The sequence below is a fragment of the Nicotiana tabacum genome, chromosome 22, assembly GCF_000715075.1.
Source record: "Nicotiana tabacum cultivar K326 chromosome 22, ASM71507v2, whole genome shotgun sequence".
NCBI classification, from domain to species: domain Eukaryota; kingdom Viridiplantae; phylum Streptophyta; class Magnoliopsida; order Solanales; family Solanaceae; genus Nicotiana; species Nicotiana tabacum.
Genome location: NC_134101.1, coordinates 80,221,050 through 80,239,762, shown reverse-complemented (window position 1 = coordinate 80,239,762; position 18,713 = coordinate 80,221,050). Strand labels below are relative to the sequence as shown.

The following is an 18,713-nucleotide window of genomic DNA, read 5'->3' as shown; positions in this document are numbered from 1 at the left end:
AGTATTTTTAATCTGCAATAGACACATTTCGATTAGATCAAACATAGACATGGTCATGTTAAACGCCACACATTCTTAGTGCGAAAGAAGCTTAGAGATAATTTTTCATGTTCTCATAATTGCGATTCTTCATGTTAAATATATTTTTTCATCTTGGACTGTGCATGCTTTGTGCCATACAAACTTGCTTTTTCAAGTTATTTCCTCAAAACGTAAGTCATACATAGGACAAAAATAGTGTTGCGGATAATGTCAATATGATTAGCACATTGTGTATTGTGCTACTCTATTTGGACTTTTAAAGCAAATACATAGCTTATATATATGTAGAATTTACAATTTTAAGAATTTCTGTCCGCCAGGATTTTTTCTTTATTGAGTTAGCTAAAAAAAATCAATATTCATTATTTTCAAAAACTTGCACTTTTTTCTTTTAACAATTTTAATGTTATGAGTCCAACATATCTTTAATAAGATTTTATGTCACTTTTAATAAATTTGGTACTCATTAATATGAGGTCCAGAAACTAGTTAAACAAATAAAAGCAGCGTACAGTCACGTGAATCACTGGTATTCAATTAAAAGCAACGACAATAAAGTCAGTATTTTAAGAAGTCAGGGATGACGCAAGTTTCAGTTGAATGGAGCTTAAAAAATGGGTGAAAAAAATCAAGTGTTGAAATGCTAACCCATTTCTTTCAACCACAAGCAAACAAATTCAGCCTCGAGTCTTCTGTCTCCCCCAAAACCTCATTAAGTGTTTCATGTAATATCAATTTGCAGAGCAAAATATGATGTATGATATCTCCAGTGATACTTACATAGAAAAATTAAAAATTGAAATAAAAAAAAAAGAAATATTACCCTCAAATAGGAACTTAAACCTAATTATACTACTGCTTCTCCTCTATCTCGTGATTGTTATATAAAATTTTAGTGGAAATTAAGTGCATAAACCCAAAAGAGAGAGAGAGAGAGAGAGCAACCACTGGAACATTCCTTATGGTACATAATTCAAGTCTGACATCCATTTCCAACGTCCTAACTCAATGAAAGCTAAGATTTTCCTAGGAAAAGTAAAGTCTATTATGGGAAAAAGAGAGATCTGTTTTGCATTTGCCTTAGTGGCAAGAATTTATCGATCAACTTCTTGACGCTAGAGAAAAAGGGTACGTAATTGGTTGTTTTATCTGGTATATACTTTTTCTGAAACAATTCTTAGCATTCTTATTAAATAAACTCTGCAAGTTGTCCGAAAATATGACAACCAGGATTCGAACTTCAAATACTATAATAAAACATTTATACTTTTACTAAATCCAGCACCAAACCTACTTTCACCCAATGATGCTACAGAGATACATGTAGGCATATATGTGCAGGTCAGCTTCCAACTATCATATTATTTCACTCTCAGACAAAGAAGATTTTTTTGGTTCACCTTTATGTCTACTCTTGCTTTCACGCTATTGCACATAATTCAAATACTTCTGCATACTTCTTTAAAAGAACTAGTTTTAGCGTATGCATTTTATGCGTGTACCTTATCTTAGTGAGTATAACACTATAAGTTATATGAATAATATTACTAAATTATGTACATTATAATATGAGATAGATTATGCAAACTAATACTAATAATAGTTACTACTATCTGATATTTACCTGAAATTTTGTGGTCATGTTTACTATAGTTTCCATCATTTGACATTGTTGGATTTGATTCAATATACTTGTTTATCCTCCCAATGGCATAAGCACCTTTATGTTGGTCTATATAAAGAAAATAATAAAATCAATTAATAAATTAATAACAAGAAATAATATTATCTTTTATTTTTTTTTATAAATCTCTCCCTAATTATGAAGATCTATAGTATTTCCATACTTCCCCTCCAACGTGACTCGAACCCAGGACCTAACGGTCGTGAGCGGAGGTGCTTTTATCAATTGAGCAAGCCTAACTTATCAGAAATAATATTTGAAAGAACGATTCTTCTCTATTTTTATTTTTTAATGATTTGGTGAGGAGTTACTCCTTCCCAATGGTTTATGGTTTAGTTTTCGGTTACTAGTGATATTTTAATGACTTTTATTAGGTAAATTTTAGTTGATTTTAAAATCTTTAATATTAGGACGTTTTACCTAGTTCAAATAAGAAATGCTTTGGTAAGAATTTTGTTTAGGTTTTTTTCTTAAAGTCCTAAATATTATAAAAGTAAATAAAATTACAATTTTCTTGAATGTGAAATTTGTTTTTTTATAAGAATGGTATAAATAATACTCCATTAGAGTATGTGTAAAAAGTTATGCATAAATTGAAGGAAAAAAAATAAGTTCAAGTTGATAAATGATTATCATATACATTTGACCATATTTAGCATCATCACGAAGCCAAAAAGTGCTAAATATTGCTTTCGAATGAATATGAAAGATGAGTAAACATTGATGAGTAGCCAAAATCAATAATTTGATTCTTATAAGTTCAAAATTCATGGGAACACTTCCTGTAGTTCTTTCCAAATTATATGAAAGAAAGCATATTGCTTTAGCAATTGGACAGACTAAGATAAAAGACGGTGATAATAAATTAATTGACTTTTATCCCTACAATATTTTTTAATTAGCTTTGCTGGTTTTGCATCATTAAGAAAAATCTAAAGAATCGAGCGTTTCCTTAAAAGACATGCTATCACCACATAAAGACTGAAGAAACTTTCATGCAAATTATATCCCATAACAATGAACTTGAATTATATCAACAACGATAGAACATGAAATTAGGTGACTCCTAAATGTTTAATCGTCCATTACACCAATGTAACAAAGAAACCAAATAGAGACACTCAATACACAATATTCTTAACCCAAAAGAAAAATATGACCACAAAATAGAGTAATTAACAAATTTTCATAGATAACAGATGTAGCATAACTTGAAAAAAAAAACGATCCATAATAAAATGCAACTTGTACAACTAAATAGGACAACTACCGATAGTTTTCTACAGAATCTAGAATTTTAGAAGAGTTTTAATTGATTTAAAATACTCATTATTATGACATAGTTGAAATTAAAAAAATATTTAATAAGCAATTTTATTTTATTTTTAGCTGATTTTGAAGTGGTAAATAGTAGGAAAATAATTAAATAACCATTCTAAATATTAAGAAAATAATAAATAACTTTTGTTTTTAATCTAAATCTACAGATAGCCAAAAAACTCCCAACCAGAAATCGCACTTCAAATACTGGTAACATGCCATCTTTGTTGAACATTCAACCAAATAGGGAACTGATCGAGGCTGCTACCATGTTCTGGGATGATAAGAGAGTTGTTTTTCGATTTGGCAATATAGAAATGACTCCTCTCCTCGAAGAAATAAGGGGTTTCACCAAGTTACCATGGGATAGTCCAGGACTATTGGTGCCAGAGAATCGCACTCCACGCAGTTTTCTGAAAATGTTGGGTTTTAAGAAGAATGATGAGTTGGTCTGTCTGAAGAAATCATACATCCCCTTTGAATTTCTCTATGAGTGTTATGGGCATAGCAAATCATATCGCCTTCATCATGAGGAGCTAGCCATTACCTCTTTGGAATAGGTGCACCGCCGAGTTTATGTTTTCATAGTCTGTTTTCTAGGTCTATTGATCTTTTCGATGCAAGGGGGAATAATTCATACTCGTTTAGCCATGGTCGCCAGGACCTTAATGGAGGGTATCGAGGGGCAAAAGTACACTATTATCCCGATAATCTTAGCCGAGATGTACCGTGCTCTGGATCGATGCAAGCATGGGTCCGGACACTTTGAGGGTTGTAATCTCTTGCTCCAAGTTTGGCTGCTGGAACACTTTCAGAGGGGTGAGTATCTCCAGGAGCTTCTGCGCAGGACACTGAATGACTACATAACTAGTCATCATCCAAAGAAGATGGCGTTCATTCCAGACAGGTTTGCAAAGCCTGGAAATGCTGTAGGCTGGGTGCGTTTCTTCAGCAATCTGACAGATGAGCAAGTGCATTGGATGTTTGAATGGTTTCCTAGTAGTGATTCCATTATCAAATCCAAAGGAACTACTCACTTAGTACTGATCGGGCTGCGAGGCATCTATCTTTATGCTCCTATAAGGGTAATGAGGCAAGCTGGAAGGAAACAAGTCATACCTCGGGTTTCCAACATGGTTCAGTATAAGGAGGATTTCAAAGGGGATGCCATCCCATTCAAGTTCGAAGCACAACACATGTGGAACCAAAATATCATTGTGGAAGGAGAAACCATTGAACCAGACAGGTATCACGCCAGTAATATGTATTACTATATCTCGTGGTTGGAGGACGACATAGCCGGGGATGTCAAACCGGGAGTCAATCTGAAAGATAGGATCATATATAGATGAGGTGGATGAAGCACAGGTGAAGTATAAGAGGCTACGCAAAAGGGTGTTCGAATTAGAAGCTAAGCATTTGGAACAACATAAAGTGAACATAGAGGCGATAAGAGAATGGAAAGAGATTGCCACTAAGTCGACAGATAAGTTAGAATATCTAGAGCAAGGATTGATGGAACTAGAATGGAAGATGAGAAAGAGGCTTTGGTATTGACAAGGCATGGACGATGATGAAGGAGGGAAGCTGGCCAAGGCTTATTTGCTACTGGACATGCGTGATCTGGGGAATATGATTGATGGGGTCAAGAGAGCCAAGCATGGAGAAGTTCCTTCAAGGATCAAGTAGATTAGGAGATAATGTCCTTTACTGCTTTCTAGATTAGATTTCAATGTAATAAGGCTTAATGTCATTAGTGACTTTACTATTATTGTCGATTTAGTGGAATATTGATTTGGCTTATTATCGCACTAATGGAATGAGGCAAACGTTGGCATGAATTTTTTCCAAGTCTATGTGTCGCTTAGGCCTACCTCAGGCATGATGAATTATTGCATGACCTTATGTGATACATGTTTAAGTATTGCAAACACTCTTTTACTTCGTCTTACTGACTTGGTTACCTTTTGCTTTTATTTTCTTTTAATTATTCTCATTCCCAAAGGTTGGTTCGTGTATACTAGCATCATCATCATACCATACCAGATCCAGAGGTCCTCCATCTCCTCCTCCACCTAGCGATCCAAAAAGTAAAGGTAAAGGCAAAGGGAAGATGGATGATTTAAGTGGTATTCGAAAAGAAAACGCTACCATGGAAGAGAATGTTGAAACCTCGGAAGGGAGAAGTACGCCAGGACAGAATGAGTTGGTCTTACGTTTGGAGCAGAAAATCCTGGAGCTGCAGGGTGAGCTTGAGCAGGTCCGAAATCTGGCAAACCTTTCCCTTACTCTAAATGTTTCCGACATCAACCAGCAAAACACAACCACTCAGAACGAAACAACACCACAAAACACACAAAACTAGAATCCACCACCTATAGCTCCGAATCCTCCCGCACTGCACCAGTATCACAATCCCGCACCTCCCCAAAACCTTAACCCACCACCAGTGCAAACCCCTCAATAACACCACAATCACCCGACCCAATATCCACAAACCACCACTTATCACACTCCTCAAAACGCACCACAACCTACTCCTGATCCCCCTCAAACCTCAATCAATGATCACCCATATACCCAAGTTCCAGGAACTCATCAAGGCAACCTGATATACGTGGAAACCCTACCCCATACCCCACAACAAACCCTATACATACTTGAGCCAACCGAGAAGGACCTGCTCATTCGGAATATGGCAGAAGAACTCAAGAAATTTATAGGGAGAGTCCAGAGCGTTGAAGGTGGAAAGGGTGTTGAAGGTTTAAACTACGAAAATTTGTGTATCCAGCCAGATGTAGAACTGGCGTAGGGTTACAAATCTCCCAAGTTTGAGATGTTTGATGACATTGGTGATCCAAAGGTGCATCTAAGAACCTATTGCGACAAGCTTGTAGGAGTGGGTAAGAACGAGCAAATTCGCATGAAATTGTTCATATGAAGTCTTACGGGAGAAGCCTTGTCTTATTATATCAGTCAAAATCCAAAGAAGTGGGCAAATTGGGTAAGCATGGCATCGGATTTCATCGACAGGTTCGGGTTCAATACATAGAATGCACCAGACGTTTTCTACATTCAAAACCTCAAGAAAAAGCCGACAGAAACCTTCCGCGAGTATGCTACTCGTTGGAGGTCAGAGGCCACCAAGGTAAGGCCACCACTTGAAGAAGAACAGATGAACAAGTTCTTTGTTAGAGCTCAAGATCCGCAGTACTATGAAAGACTGATAGTTATCAAGAATCATAAGTTCTCAGACATCATCAAGTTAGGATAAAGGATAGAAGAAGGAATCAAGAGTGGGATGGTGACTAATTTTGAGGCACTGTAAGCCACAAACAAAGCCTTGCAATCAGGAGGCATCTCGAAGAAAAAGGAAGTGGGTGTCATAATGGTAGCCCAGGGCCCTAAGTCTCCCCTTACGTACCAAACACCTCCACCCACATATCAACCCTCACCTCTAAAATACCAATTCCTCGCCACCACCTACTATACATATAACACCCAACCCGCATATTATCATTCACCTCCACCCGCCCAACAAAACTACCCAAAGCCACGACCAAACTTTGATCGTAGAGCTCCCAGACAATACACCCCAATAGTTCAACCCATAGCCCAACTATATGAAAGACTAAAGGTCGCTGGTTACGTCACCCCTATTCTTATTGTTGTTGTTGAGAACCATTCCCGGTGGGTTAATCCCAACAAAACTTGTGCCTAACACTCAGGCATGAAAGGTCATACCATAGAAGAATGCTGCATGCTAAAGGACAAAATCCAGACACTAATCGACACCAAGGTTATACAAGCAAAGGAAGCCACACCAAATGTATGTAATAACTCTCTCCCAAATCATAGGGGTGAGGGAGTGAACGTGATAGAAAATGATAAGGAATAGGATCAGGTGGGATCCATTGGACTTATTCGAGAGGGGGATACTCCCAAGGCATATCCTATCACCCTCTCACCTATTATGGTATAAACCCAGGCACCGTTTGAGGTCGGTGTAGCTACGCCCTTCACTGTGATGGTAGCTCCCACTCCCTCGTACAAGTCTGATGTCGTCCCATGGGATTATGTTGTGGAGGTAAGAATAAAGGGAAAAGCCAAGATGGAATAGACAGGTGTTGCGCAAGGTATGACTAGAACTAGTTGAGTTTACACACCTGAGAATCTTGGAGGAACAAGAAAAGAAATTGTATCTAAGCCACCTATCATTGAAACGAGCACAGATGATAATTGGCGGAAGGTACAGGCAAGAGAATATTTGTTGATCACCTGAACAGGACTCCCGCCCAGATATCTATTTTGTCACTATTGCAAAATTCAGATGCACACAAGAATGCCTTGATGAAAGTGTTGAGCGAAGCTTATGTACCCGCCAGTATCACTAGCAGAGAGATAGCTAACATGGTCGGACAGGTACTTGAGAGTCATAAAATTACTTTCCACGAAGATGAGTTACCGCTATAAGGGTTGAGCCACAACAAGGCATTGCACATCACTGTGCAATTTGAAGACAAGTTCATTACCAGGGTGCTAATAGATGGAGATTCGAGCCTGAATATATGCCTGCTGACCACTCTAAAAAGATTAGGTAAAGGCATGCATGAAATACGGATGGGAAGCATAAATGTGAAAGCATTCGATGGATCTCAAAGAGCCACTATCGGAGAAATCAACCTTGATCTACAAATGGGCCCGACCTGGTTTGATGTTGAATTCCAAGTGCTAGACATATCTCTCACCTACAACCTGTTGTTGGGACGACCATGGATACATGCAACTGGGGCAATCGCTTCTACTCTGCACCAGGTTGTGAAGTTCGAGTGGAACCATCAGGAGAAGATCATTCATGGAGATGGAAGCAACCCTATTTACACCAACCATACTATGACAGTCATCAAAAACTGGAGGAAATTGGGAGGAGAAACATACCACCACATTGAACGAGTAAATGCAATTGAGAAAGATCGATGGTGGAGCAATAAGATAGGAAGCATATTGATGTGGTTGGGATATAAACAAGGCAAGGGTATTGGCCAAAAGCTTCAAGGGATCACAGAACCCATACGACCAGTCGACCACAATATCATGGCACGACCTTTGGGCTCGGATATGAATATACCGTACAAGAGTACCAGGATTGGACACCGCCGTGGCGCACCGATTACTATCCACTGGAACAACCCATACCACCGCTGCAATGGACATTCCGCTAGACTGACATGATTTGGGGATCCGAGGAGGATGAGATTTTTGCCGGCATGAGGAAGTTGTTTCTGGACAAGGAAGATACGGACTGTAGTGCAATTTTAGAGGAGGAGGAACACATTACTATTCAGATAGTGGGAGAAGAAGTTGTTCTCAAGAACTGGACCGTTGCACCGTCTCGGGCTCGCCGAGTACCTGGGTAGCCTAGCAGAATTAGCATGACTTATTTTTAAACTGTTTTTGAGCATTTAAGACATTTCCAATGTTTTTTGTTTGAAATAATTACTCTAGCCATCGAGTCGTACTTGTTGACAATGTTAAGCTTTATTAATGTATTATTACTTTTCGTATTTATTTTTATCTTTCTACATTCTTTCCAGCGTAATTATTACATATCCTGATGAACCTACAACTGTGACATATAATGAGACAACGCAACATAAGGACAGCGATTCGTAAGATCTGAAAGATGATATAATACCTGAGGAAATTATCAAAGAAGTAGAGAGTTTTGAGAACAAACCAAAGTCCAACTTAGAGGAAACTGAGGCAATTAACTTAAGGGATTCTTAAACAGTCAAAGAATCACGCATAAGCATTCATCTATCACCGTCGGAGAAGGAAGAGTATATAAGGAATATGAGGTTATTTTTGCATGGTTTCACGATGACATGACTGGGTTAAGCACATCCATAGTAGCTCACAAGCTACCCACCAACCACATGTGTCATCTGGTAAAGTAGAAGCTCAAAAAATTCAAGCCAGATATGAGTCTGAAGATAAAAGCGAATGTTACCAAGCAAATCAAAGCACAGGTCCTTCGAGTGGTCGAATACCCAACTTGGTTAGCTAACATTGTGTCGGTTCCGAAGAAAGATGGGAAAGTCAAGGTATGTGTTGACTATCGAGATCTAAACAGAGCAAGTCCTAAGGATGATTTTTTGTTGCCCAACATACATATACTGATCGATAACTGCGCCAAGTATGAACTCCAATCCTTTGTGGATTGCTTCGCAGGATACCACCAGATTTGGATGGATGAGGAGGACGCCGAAAAGACAGCCTTTATCACACCACGGGGGATATACTGTTACAAAATAATGCCATTTGGTTTGAAGAATGCTAGGGACACCTACATGAGGGCCATGAAGACTCTTTTCCACGATATGATACTCAAGGAAATAGAGGTGTACGTGGATGATGTTATCATCAAATCTAAGAAAGGATCAGATCACATGGAAGACCTGAGGAAGTTTTTTGACCGACTTCGAAAGTATAATTTGAAGCTAAATCCTGCAAAATGTGCTTTTAGAGTCCCAGCTGGGTAGTTGCTGGGTTTCATCGTCAGTCGTCGGGGTATTGATCTAGACCCGTCAAAAATCAAAGCTACTCAGGACTTGCCACCGCCAAAGAACAAGAAGGATGTGATGAGTTTTCTAGGACGCTTCAATTACAACAGCCATTTTATAGCACAATCAATGATGATATATGAGTCGATCTTCAAGAGGTTGAGGAAAGATGCTACGACAAGTTGGACCGAAGAATGTCAAAAGGCTTTTTACAAAATCAAGGAGTACCTATCTATATCGCCCGTGTTAGTCCCGCCAGAACCAGGAAGACCTTTGTTGTTGTATCTGTCTGTGTTGGATGGAGCCTTTGGCTGCGTTCTGGGGAAACACGATGAAATCGGGAGGAAGGAGCAGGCGATATATTATCTTAGCAAGAAGTTAACACCTTACGAGGCCCGGTATTCTTTACTGGAGCGCACCTGTTGTGCATTGACATGAATAGCCCAGAAGTTGAGACATTATTTCTCTGTATACACTATATATCTCATATCAAGGATGGATCCGCTGAAATACATCTTTCAGAAACCCATGCCTACAGGTAAGTTAGCAAAGTGGCAGATATTGCTAAGTGAGTTAGACATCATTTATGTGACTCAGAAGGCAGTCAAGGGGCAAACATTGGCCGATCACTTGGCAGAGAACCCCGTAGATGGAAAATATGAACCATTGAAGACGTATTTCCCCGACGAGGAAGTGCCATTTATAGGTGAAGATATTGCCGAAGCGTACGACGGTTGGAGGATTTTTTTGACGGAGCAGCAAACTTCAAAGGAGAGGGCATTGGGGCTATCTTGGTATCAGAAATCGGCCAACATTATCCTGTATCCGCAAAGCTCATGTTCCTATGCACCAATAATATGGCAGAGTATGAGGCATGCATCTTGGGACTCAGATTGGCCATCGACATGAACTTTCAGGAGTTGCAGATAATCGAAGATTCTGATCTATTGGTACACCAGGTACTAGGAGAATGGGCTACCAAGAACACTAAAATATTGTCATACCTGCATTGTGTACAAGAGTTGATTAAGAGGTTCACGAAGATAGAATTCAAGCATGTTCCAAGGATCCAGAATGAGTTTGCAGATACATTAGCTACCATGTCTTCCGTGATACAACATCTGGACAAGAATTTCATTGATTATATCCCGTTAGAGATTCGTAAGCAACCAGCCTATTGTGCTCATGTTGAAGAAGAGTTTGACGGAAATCCATGGTTCCACGATATCAAGGAATATTTAGAGAAAAGAGAATACCAAAAAAATGCCACGCACACTCAGAAGCGCACGCTTCAAAGATTGGCCAACCATTTCTGTCGGAGCAGAGGAACTCTATATAGAAGGACTCTTGACTTGGGATTATTGCGGTGTGTCGATGCCAAGAAGGCATCTAGATTGCTTGAAGAAATACACGCCAAAACTTGTGGACCTCACATGAACGGGTTTGTTTTGGCCAAGAAAATATTGAGAGCAAGGTATTTCTGGATGACCATGGAAACAGACTACATCAAATATGTTCAAAAGTGTAACCAATGCCAAATACATGCTGATATGATACGAATACCACCCAACGAACTCAATACAACGAGTTCACCCTGGCCTTTCTCTACCTGGGGCATGGATGTCATCAGACCAATTGAACCCGTTGCTTCAAACGGACACAGGTTCATCTTGGTGGCCATAGATTACTTCACAAAATGGGTTAAAGTCGCTTCCTATAAGGCTGTGACTTAGAAGGTCATGGCAGGCTTTGTCCGGGATCGTATTGTTTGTCGATTTGGAGTACCCGAGTCAATCATTATTAACAATGCCGCCTATCTCAACAGTGATCTGATGAAAGCTATATGTGAAACATTTAAGATCAAGCATCAAAACTCTACAGCATACAGACCATAGATGAATGGAGCCGTAGAGGCTGTCAATAAGAACATCAAGAAGATATTGAGGAAAATGGTGGACAACTACAAGCAATGGCACGAGAAGTTACCATTTGCTTTGCTCGGGTACCGCACCACAATTCGTACATCTACTGGGGCAACCCCATATCTACTGGTCTATGGTACAGAAGCCAATATTTCCACCGAAGTGGAGATTCCTTCCTTAAGTATCATACAAGAGGTCGAGCTCAGCGACAGGGAATGGATACGGAGCCAGTATGAACAGTTGGCTCTCATTGATGGTAAGAGGATGAATGTAGTGTGTCATGGTCAACTCTACCAGAATAGAATGGCAAGGGCTTTCAACAAAAAGGTTAGATCGAGGCAATTCACACCGGGGCAATTGGTGCGGAAATGAATCTTCCCACATCAGAATAAAGTAGAGGGGAAATTCTCACCCAACTGGCAAGGCCCTTACATGGTTCACCGAATACTAACAGGAGGAGCGCTTATACTTGCAGAGATGGATGGAGAAATATGTCCAAAACCTATCAACTCAGACGCAGTCAAGAGATATTATGTTTAAGATTATGTTTGCACTTTCTATTTGATGTAATCTGAACTATGTTTGACCTGATTCCCGTTTAAGAGGGGAAACGTAGGCAGCCCTATGGGTTCGGTCACATCATAATAAAATCTGCATTCCTCCCTATGGTCAAAAACTGGGGCAAGATTGTAAGTTCATCAATCTCATTCAAGTCAAGGATTACCAAGAAGTGTATCGCCAGAAGTATGCATATAAACTGGGGTAGAATATTGAGGAGGGTCCTCAAAATTCCGAGTTGAGGAGGTTGCAATGTCTCAAAGCGCGTCACAGTCTCCGATTCGAAACTTATTTGTTTTATGCATTATCATATATTTTGAACACTGCATCTCTAAATAAATTATCTATCACAAATGCATGTTTTCGAAAATTTCATTTTCTGTAATAGCCGGATGTTACCCAGGGTGACTCGAACAAGGCAGCAAGACAAGGAGCAAAGGAGGAATGAAGAATCAAAGGCACGAACCGACCTTTCCCCTAAAAACTCACGATTTTCTTTGGATGTCGGTACAATGGACATAAAAAGCACGTCCACAAATATATAAATTCAAATAAGATCACTATCTTCACACTGACAGAAGTCGCCAAGCACAAATGCGTCAAGATAAGAATCATTTTCCCTCTCACATTTAATCGTTGCTCTTCCTGCATAGGGCTAAAAACACTGCCCCATTATTGCATAAGGCTAAACGCTGCCTCCCCTTGCATGAGACTAAGCACCGTCTCCATTCTTTGCATGAGGCTAAGCATTGCCTCCATTATTGCATGAGGCTAAGCATTGTCTTCCCTTGCATGAGACTAAGCATTGTCTCCATTCTTTGCATGAGGCTAAGCATTGCCTCTATTATTGCATAAGGCTAAGCATTATCTTCCCTTGCATGAGACTAAGCACTGTCTCCATTCTTTGCATGAGACTAAGCATTGCCTCCATTATTGCATAAGGCTAAGCATTTCCTTCCTTTGCATGAGACTAAGCACTGTCTCTATTCTTTGTATGAGGCTAAGCATTGCCTCCATTATTGCATAAGGTTGAGCATTGCCTTCCTTGCATAAGCCTAAGCATTATCTCCATTATTTGCATGAGGCTAAGCATTGCCTTCTATTGCATGAGACTAAGCAATATCTCCATTCTTTGCATGAGTCTAAGCATTGCCTCCATTATTGCATAAGGCTAAGCATTGCCTTCCCTTACATGAGACTAAGCATTGTCTCTATTCTTTGCATGAGGCTAAGCACTGCCTCTATTATTGCATAAGGTTGAGCATTGCCTTCCCTTGTATGAGACTAAGCACTGTCTCCATTCTTTGCATGAGACTAAGCACGGCCTCTATTATTGCATAAGGCTAAGCATTGCCTTCCCTTGCATGAGACTAAGCATTGTCTACGTTCTTTGCATGAGGCTAAGCATTGCCTCCATTATTGCATAAGGCTAACCACTGTCTCCCCTTGCATGAGACTAAGCACTTTCTCTATTACATTATACAGGGCTAAGCATTGCCCCCATTATTGTATAAGGCTAAGCATTGTCTTTCTCTGTATCAGGCTAATCACTGCCCTCATTACATTGCATGAGGCTAAACACTGCCTTCGTCATTGTATAAGGCTAAACACTGCGTTCATTCACATAGGGTTAATCACTACCCTCATTATCTGCATAGGGCTAAGCACTGCCTTCCTTCATTCTCGCACATGGCTAAGCATTGCCTATTTCCTCTATCAAACGACCGATATCTCTACATTGTTGCATTTCATGGGCTGAAAGATTGCCATATTGTCCGAAGGCATCATAATCTGAGGGCATCATCCTCATAGCCCGAAGACATCATGACATGGCCGAAGGATCTCTCGAAACTACACATCATTATTCAAAGGTGTCATAGTCCAGAGGCACCATTCTCATGGCTCGAGGACACCATTTCATGGCCTGCGAATCCCTTATCATACGCTCCATGGCCCAGGACATCATGATCTAAGGACATCATCCTTATTGTCCAAAGACAACTCTCATGGCCCGAAAGGAATTTGCATCATGTTTAAATTTTCACAATAACCCCGTATATTCGCATGCATCGTGTTTAAAGTTTTGTAGGTAACTCGAAAGGTATTAGTTCTACAAATAGGAGCAATTCTCGCTCTGGTTTCCGTTCACAACGTTCACATCTTTCTATCATCTCGAACGTAATCGACGATCAGCAATTGATTACCATTTATCCTGTAACCGCTCAAATACTTGGCTTATACATCTATAATGTTTAAATTCGCATTCGTAGCTCCACCTGAAATTATCTGTTATTCACGACGCTATCCTATCCAAGAGATCCTTTTTTGAAGCGCACGACCACTCTTATAACAACTCTATCGGTCTCGTTCGTCGTTGGATCCAGAACTACACACGGCATGATTTCTGTAACACCAGGGATATGTAGGCAACTTAGGAACCACGGTTCGGCCCCCATTTTTAAAAAACGCATCATCCCCACTCATTTCAGACAAAATTGGTTATTATTTTCTTTACCCGACAACTCTTTTATTATTTCCGGGTAAAGAAGGGCAGTTGTTGATACCTAATTTTATCCTCATATTTTTATAAATATCATATATACTTTCAAAATATCATTTATGCATCATCACCAATTTACAAGAGTCATATAAGCACTTTCAGTAATTTTTCATAATTTTTAGGGCTTTAAAATTAATTTTCTTGCATTTAAATTGTTCAAAAATATTTATTAATTATCCTTTCAAATTATTTTATGATGGCTTAATCATACAAATTTATTATTTACACCCACATGTATATTTTATAACATTTTACTTCATTTCATAAAATTACATTTGCATTTTTGAGCTATTTACACATTTTTTGCAATAATAGCCTATATTTTATAATTAATTACATTTATCATTTTATTTCTGGGTCAAAATAATTTTTAAATATTTTATAATCTTCAATTATTATTTTAAAATATTATTTTTTATAAATAGTATTTTTTTTATATTTATTTAGCTATTTTATTAAATTATTTTCTCCATAATTTCTTTTATTTAAAATCTGGCCCAAAATTAGGCCAATTTTCGGACCAAAAACTGGCCCAATACCCCCACAGCCCAAACCAAGCGTCCTTTTAAGCCAACTCGGTCGAACCCCTTCAAATAACCCACCCGGATTCCCATTTTATCCTAGCCATTGACCTCAAATGATCAACGGCCCATAATAAATCTACCCATCTCTTTATATCCCCTCATCCAAAAACCCTAACCCATTTCTACCCATCCGCCACCCCTAAATCTCTAGAACCTTCCCCCTTTATCTGAAAAACTCTAGTCGCCTCCCTTTTCAATCCCTCTCCTAATTCCGTTAACAATGGGATTCACCCATTATTTGCTTACCATATTTGTGTTTATTTGCTACTGGTTGCTCCTTTATGGTATCACATAGGTACTTGCTTGGTTTTGGAAAGTATTCTCTACAAAACAGACCAGGCAGACTCAATTCTAGGAATTTGGATGATAATTTAGTCTATATACACTCAGCGAGGAACGATTTTGCATCTCTGGTTCGATTTACAGTTGGTTGGACCCAACTAGGGTTTGAATTTCGATTTCTCCTTTACCGGTTCTATTATTGATTGCATATAATATTTTATTTCCTTATTTGTGCTTGATTGATTTTTTTCCATGTTTGTTCGATCCATTTCTACTACTATATAAATCCCTCATTCCCCGTTCCCCTTCTAAGTCTGGACGACCATCGCTTGACTATTGTTACTACCACTAGTCTCTCACTCTTACTTATTCTACATTATTCTGAGACTTTGATTTTGGCCGGCTGAAAGCTAAGGCCACCGAAATTTGACTATTAGAACTCTTTTAGTGTGAGCACTGTCCGGGGTTCATCTGAAACCCTTACGAACTTTGACACACTAAGAATTTTGGGGTTTCTGTTGTTCTCTCCTTGTTACTGATAAGCAAGCTGATGGCTCTTAATTTCTACCTTATTAGCTCGTTAATTCTGCAAACTGGTGAGTAATGAGACTCTTGCAATTCTATTCTCTTTTGCTTGTGTTCATGTCATTCAGGCCTTTATGAATCAATATGATATTGTCTGCCTCTGTTCGTATTCATGTTTGCCTTAGCATTATCCTGTACCCCTGTGCTTTTCTAGTATCTAAACCTGCTTGAATTCTAAGCTTCGATGCATGCCTGTTATATGTGTATGATTTTTATTACCTTCATCCTACTCTGCTATTCCGATTACCTATTACTCTTCAAGAGCCATTTCTCATGCCTTGCCTTGGGTTCTTGCATTCTTAAGGAGATTATCTCCTGCCCAGGACTTGCTTGAGTGAATTTCTTTCTGATGAATCCTTCATGTATGTTCTACTATTTTCCTGCTTACATGAAACTTATGTGCCCATTATTGTCTCAGTGTTTAGCCGAACATGCTGCTTCCTGATGTTGTTTGTTCAATCCTGCACTCTTTAGTATTGCCTAAAACTTCTAATTGACTTTCAATATACTTAGCTTCTTCTATCATGCATAGTTAACTGGCATAAGCCCTGGGGTCTGCCTGTTTCTTTTAACCTTGAATGGATATGTATGCCCACTATGAATTCTTTAGACCTTGGAATCTATGTTATACTCAGCATGTTAGGTTGCTTGTTGATTGTCGTAGACCATGCCTACTTGCTCTTTTACTATGTGTAATTGCCATCCTCTGATTATGACTCTATCAGACCTTCATGCCCTAGACTCCTAGTTTTTGAGTCTCTTTTAGGCTAATTTTGGCTCATGCTTTACTATAAACTTGTTGTTCTGAAAAACTAAGCATGTATGTGTGCTTACCATGTTAGGCTAAGTGACATGCCTCTCCAACTCTGCTAATGTTGTGCATGCTATATTCTTTCACTTGTTATGAACCTATGTTGTTAGTTTTTCATGTCATGTGGAGACTAAGTTCTACTGGTTCTGCTAGTTTCATGTTCAAGCCCTTGTTTGACCAATCTTGTCACCCTATCTTTTAAAATGCAAGTGCCAATATGCTTTTATGTGAATCTTGTTGAATGTCATGTAATCATGTCCCTATATGGTATTACTTCAGGGTTGTTTAATTGATTGCTATGTGTGGTTCATTAGCTTATATGGTTAAGTGGTTTATCTGTAATTGTTGGGTTTGGCGTGAGTTCATGCGTGGCCCTGGGCTGTGCAAATGGACACACTCTCCTGTTTGAGATGCGTTTGGATCTAGGTCTGCTATTCGAGTGAGAATGAACCTGTTGAAGGCCCAGGCTATGCTGGGTTTTTTTCATTTGGGCCTGCAGTTATTCAGTGTGTAATATTTATACTCATATTTATTATTTTGGGCCTGTAATAATTTGTAAACGAGACAGTTGGGGGAATTAGTGGAATGGGAAACGGGTATCCTTTAATCTTCATATGAACGGGTAGAGAGCATGCCTATAGGGGTTTACATGCTTTGTTTGTCACTTTGTTCTACATGCTCCTATTCTACACACTCATAGAAATCATGTCTATATGGATCATGCACACTTCACTTGTACACCGTTCAAGCATGTTAGTCCAAGTATTTGCCATACTTGTTTCTATGTTTACTACTATGAACACTTAGACAGCATGCCTATAGGATGTAATAACATATGCTTTGTTAATCTAGATACCATGCCTATAGGACTCCAACTAATCAATTGGTCAATCACTTCTATTGCTTTTAGTGTACTGCCCATCTAGATATCATGACTATAGGATCTTAATCAACTATTTTTGTTGCTTCATTGTATTGCCACACTTAGATGGCATGCCTATAGGGATAAAGTATCATAAAACCAATTTAAATTGCCAACCACTAGAAATCTTGCCTATAGGATACTTTCACCTGCCTAAGAAGCATGTCTATAAAAATCAGCACTGGTAATTCGGAATTCTGGGATCGTTTCACTGCCTCATTGCACAAACAATTAGAGATCATGCCTATAGGACTTGCAATGCTTCTAATATGCCTATGAGTTAGTCTAAAGCTGCAGTACCGCTTGTATAATACTGGAAATCGAAATCACATAGAAATCATGCCTATAGGACTTAACGATTCTAATGCGTCTAAAAATTGCCTACGGCTGAATATGTGTGGAGGTTAACTTGAGCCTTTTCTTGCATTTATGTGTAGTCCTATATGTTTTTAATGTGCGCTAGTTTTACAATTTTTGAGCATTCTAAGTAGAGTCTAGAACCACCCAATAGTAGGTCCAGAGCCTCCTGGACCATAGGCATGTGACGGGTAATGCACGCATAGGACATGACCTAGAATTGAATTAGAACGCCTTTAGATAAACAACTTTAACATAGTAATCGGGTAGCAGGAGATGATAGTCTGTGCCCGTTGAATAATATAAGCAACCCTTACTTCAAGGAAGTTGCGAAGTATTATTTATGTTGCACGAGGTGGTCCTTTATGCTAAAAAACTTAGGAACCTCTCCTAGGACCCCCTCCCCCTTTTTTCTTTATATGTTTGTTGTTCACACTTAGTTATCAAATATAGACTAATCAAGTTGTACTGTATAACCTCTAATTACATGTAATGATTATCTATATAGTCTAATTATTGCCTA

General features: G+C 38.9%; 1 protein-coding gene across 2 annotated transcripts in view; it reads left to right on the top strand.

Moving 5' to 3' along the window:
- Window positions 1–18,713, top strand: part of LOC107764229 (small ribosomal subunit protein uS2) — a 160,230-nt gene that overhangs the window by 108,651 nt on the left and 32,866 nt on the right. The gene's annotated exons all lie outside the window — the stretch shown is intronic.